Source organism: Cynara cardunculus (assembly GCF_001531365.2).
Source record: "Cynara cardunculus var. scolymus isolate 2C chromosome LG 1, CcrdV1, whole genome shotgun sequence".
NCBI lineage: Eukaryota > Viridiplantae > Streptophyta > Magnoliopsida > Asterales > Asteraceae > Cynara > Cynara cardunculus.
The window spans coordinates 13,957,842-13,963,172 of record NC_037528.1 but is presented as its reverse complement, the minus strand read 5'-3'; positions in this window follow the sequence as shown (position 1 = coordinate 13,963,172).

Here is a 5,331-nt window from a genome sequence, read left to right as displayed (position 1 = left end):
AATAATTAGGTTTTCTCTCAAATATCTCTCTTACCTGAGTTTGAAGATCGCAACCTGTTCTTCATCTTTTCATACAATCTTCAGATCACTGTTAGTATTTCTGTTCATCTTTTCGTATTATCAACAGTATTTTAGATTTGTAGTTATATTTCTGTTCTTGTTATGGTTCTGTATTACTTAYGTTAAACTCAATAAACGTCAAACATTTGGATTCAATATGTTTAACAGACTATGAACAAGTGGTCGACAATTAGGACTCGTGGGAAGATGTTGAATCAGAGGTAAGCAAGTAGTTCTTGAGGGAAATGCTGGAGCTTGGGGAGTATGGCTCGAGAGGAAATGATTAGATGCCGAATAAAATGGGAAAACACCGAAGAATGAAAAGTCATTTTCCCTCAAATTAAATAATCACTTATTGCATTATATTAAACCAAACATTATTATTCATGTTCCTTCGTAGCTTCCACCCTTAATCCCCCAACCCAGACATCTCATTATAGTTTACAAACCAGTAGTAGTTGAATATGTGTCATATGTAAATCAATGAAGAAATAGATATCAAATAATTACATTATATTCTTTAACATAATAAAAAATTAAACAATGTATATTGTTTCATAGTATAATAAAAACAAGTAAGAGTCTGTTTAGTTGGTTTTCCATTAGGTCTTATATGGATAAAATTGTTTGTGTGGTTTAATCTGTCTGTAGAGATTGCCAAAGTTTTTGTTTGGTTAGAGTTCTTTTATAGATAAAAGGAGCGTATTTTTTATTGAGAGGGTTAGGTTTAGAAAAAACTTGACTTTCTGCATAAAAGTTCCCCTTAAGAAGTTATTTAACAATTCACTTTTGATATCATTAAGTCACTACTAAATAGTCATGTATAACTAACCAAATAAGTCGTGTCTCGTTAAGCTCATAAAGCTACCAACAAACAGACTCTTAGATTAAGATGATTTTATATAAATTAAAAAAAATTATAATATTAAAAGAAGTGAAAAAGGCATGATGGTTTTGGCAGATTAAATATCCACAGCTCACAGAAAGACTTTCCTTAAAGGGCAAGTTGACATTCTATTCCTGGAAAAAGCGAGTCTTTTTTCTTTCCTGCTGTCAACCACCTATATTTCATTGCAATTACATTCATTGGCCGGTTGTTTTGTTTGGTCCCAATTTTCAAAAGATACTTCCTTATCCACAAAACCAACACTCTTTTTTTTAATAAGTATAATAATAAATTTTTTCAAAATGTTACAGACACGAATGCAATTCGAGATCGACTAAAAACATACACACCATTGGAAGTATTTTATGTTCGTGGCTGGTGCCTAAGGTTATACGAGCAGTTATATCCTGAGATCGGACACAATGTTTGAGAGGCAAATCTGTAAACATAGATCTCAGGTATCTGATTTTTGCGATGATTGTCTATTGGTTTAAACGACCAATTTTTTTATCGTCTAAAAGGAAATAATAACTAATTTTTAGTTACCATAATTTATACCAAACTCCATTTTTGGGTTATCATATAATAACCAATGTGTGTCTTGATTATTTGTTAAATTAAGAGTTAATACAAAAGTTTGATCGTATAATTATTTAAAAAATGAGTTATTGGATGTTTAATAGATGCATATGAGAATCTTACGTAATCTAAGATATAGGAAGAACTGAGAATCTTACATTGTAAGTGAGGAAAAAAATGTACCTCAATAAATACTAAATAAATAACAAAATTTACTGGTTAAATGACTTTATCAACAACCAATCAATTTTGATGCTCCACAATATTACTCTATAAATTAAGTGAGGTGACGATAATTATCGATGAACGTTTACTTGTTAAACTTTTGAAAATTGTTTCTTTAGATTATTTATTTATTTATTTATTTATTTATATGATATCTTGGATGAATCTTGAATATACAAAAGTGCCCACAAAACCAAATGATTAGTGAGAGAATGGGTCCTGTGTCTATGAACGGTCCCCCTATTCTCTTTCTATAGACTCCTAGTTTCACACAGTACCTGCAATACTATGTGTATTCATTTTTATTTTTATGATAAAAACAACTATTTTTATTTATATTCATTAGGTCTTACAACATCTTCTGTTTATTTGTAACATACGATTCACTGATTATAATATACCTTTTGTGTAGGTAGTTTTTTAAGTTATAAAATATATAATTAGTAAAAAAAGTATGAATTATTAGTTATAAAAAATTATAAATTTATGATAAAATAGTTGTAAATGAAGCAATTATGAAATTAGTGATTGGGTAAGTGAAATATTAGAAGTAAACTACAAAAATTGTCTCTAGGTTTACCAAAACTTCGATTTTCGTCCCTGTTTTTTTCAAAATAACAAAAATGGTCATCAAATACTCATTTTTGTAGCAAAAAAGCTTCCCTTGATCGTTAGGGCGGTTAAGTTTTGTCCATTAAGTGAAAATTAATAGATCATACAGAAAAAATTGTAACTTTTTTATAATTTACAAGGATGGCGATCAAGGTTTCAGTTTTATTTTTGTAATTTACTCAGAATGTTATGTTAAAATTAATAAATCATACAAAAAATCTTGTAACTTTATACCAGTGTTATGAAAGGCATGCCGTGACATTTCCATCGTCATAACAAGACCTATAATATTTGTGTAAGTTGTGAGTTACAACATGGCGCCCAGCTAGGGCATGATTTTTTTCTTTCTATTTCTTTTTTTAACTCTTAAATTTTCTTTAGTTTTTGAGACATTGACTAATAACATCATTCACAATTTCATGAATTCACACACATCATGAACTCATATTTAAAACGAAGTTGTAAAACCCTTTTTCATATTTTATAATTTGATCACGGACTTTTCATATAATGCTAATATATATATATATGTTTTTATTTATAATTATCTAACTAGACTTTTTCTCTTAGTTTTATTTATTTAAATAAATTGTAAAGAATCTATTATAGACGCTCAAATATGGTATATTTTTTGTGTTGTCTAAAACAATTATTTTTTCGTGAAAAATTTAATCATAATCTACTTTTCTAGGTCCTCAATCATTATTTGAAATTATTAACTTTGTTGGTGCAAATATGTCATGTATGTGTATATATTTTCATAAGAGATAAATATAACTCATAAGTCAAAGACACAGTCACAATCACATTCACATTCACACACAATTGTATCTCCAAAAATCTTAAAACATAAAATACATATCAAGAGAATCCGAAACATGAAATCCTCTAATTAATTTGCATCTTTTATCTTACCAATAAAAATACTTGAATTCACGAAGAAAACTAATCAATTATACTTATAACAAAAAATTCCACCAATATAAAACATCCATTGAACAATAAATCCACGACTAAGCAATTACTATGTCTATGTCTATGTCTATGACTATGCCCATCATGGAATCCCCTCAACCCATCGAAGAAATCAGCGTCCACCAAAGATTCATGGAATCATCTTTCAAAGACTGATCATCGAAGAAATTAGCATCCACCAACAATGATGACAAAAAGCCTTATTTTTCTTATGTGAAGTGAAAATGAAACACTAAGCATGTCCCTTGATTGGTATTGCAAACCTCAAACTTGGAATAAAGAAGTCAATGTCACCATAAAACAAACTCTAACCCTCATTCTTCCAACCTTAAACAAAAAGCATTGTTTTTCCTTCTATGTAGCGAGTAGAGACGAGTTCGTTTCTCATAATGAACCAGGGGCTAAGTGCGGCAAGTAAGAGCTTGTTCCAAGGAGAGAGAGAGGGGGCGTGTTCAGAAGGAAGAACACATTTCTTCATACAGAATATAGTAAAAGAAAAGGGCTTAATCTATTTAGTTCATCCTGACCAGTTTAACGATTAAGTTACATCAGAACGAATAAGCCACTTCCGAATAAGCATGTTTGGCTTATCAAATAAGTAATACATCTACTAAGCCTATTAAACCACCTCCAAGCACCCCTTGAATTTTTACAACATTTAAAAAATATACATTAAAAAAAATAATGATTATTTTACAGATTAATTATTTAAATTCTTGAAAAATGGATGATCTTCTTAGCAATCATCAACCCGGCCCATATTAAAAAACTTATTTGCATTGATCCACTACCTAACTATTAATCTATTATCCCTTGAGTTACGAACTTACGACCCATTTCACTTGTCCACTTCGTTTTATAAGTACGCTAAACTGTAAAAAGGTAAAAAGTTTGAAAATATATTAAAAAAATGCACATGTGAATCATATTTGCTTACCCGTATCTTTATCAATTATTTTTCATATAAAGATATGCATATGTAAACATTTGTTCTTTTATCAGTTATTCACATATGATTCATTTATTCACATATTCTCAATATTTTTACCGCTCTTATTTAAACCTTCAATATTTATCACTTGAAAGTTGAAAGTAGGTTCTAAGACTATAAGATATACGGAAACCCTTTTCTGTTTTAAGAGGTAAAAGTATTGTTTCCTAAAAGAACAACCATTTGTTAATTAAAATTTGTAACAAAACTACACAATGTTTATATATAAACCATATGGTTGGTAAATTTATGCCAAGTATTCTTACAAAAAGATTGCATGCAATAAATCGTAGAAAACAATAACTTAACGCGATGATTAATAGGTTGTTTGGGTTATGGACGTTTACATGAACATACGAAGATGATTTGATTTTAATCGAAAAAATAAGAAGTAAAAAAAAACATGAAGAAGCCGATCGTGAAAGTAAACTATTGAGTGTATGTGAAAAATACAATTAAGTTGGTCGTTTGTTTTACTCTAACCATTCAAGATTGTGGTTATTATGTGTAATTAATTTATGTATTAGGTTAACGGTGGTTTTAATTAAAATGAAAAAGTTTGGGCTAATTTTTTGTTTCGATGGATTTTTCACAATTTTCTACAAAATAATCAAAATATAGGAGTGTTTGGTTCTCGAGATGGAATTGGAGTTAATTAAATATTAATCGACGTTGGTTGTAATGGCAAGAACGATGGTGGCGGACAAGGGGTGGTGAGGGTGGGTGGTGGTATTTGTTAAATTTGATGCAAGAGTTAGGGGCTGTTTGTTTGCCTCTTAATGGTGACATTAAGAGGYAGCCTCTTAATCGGTAAGAGGCAGATGCTGTTTGACAAAAAAAAATAGAACCTCTTAATGGTGACAATTGGCTCTTAACCATTTTGCATCCACTACCTCACTAAACCATTCAGATGTCTATTTTTCCAACTATGCCCTCCCTTCTTCACATCGCATCCCCCATCCATCAGACCATCACCGTCTTTCCCCCTCCATCACCGTCTTCT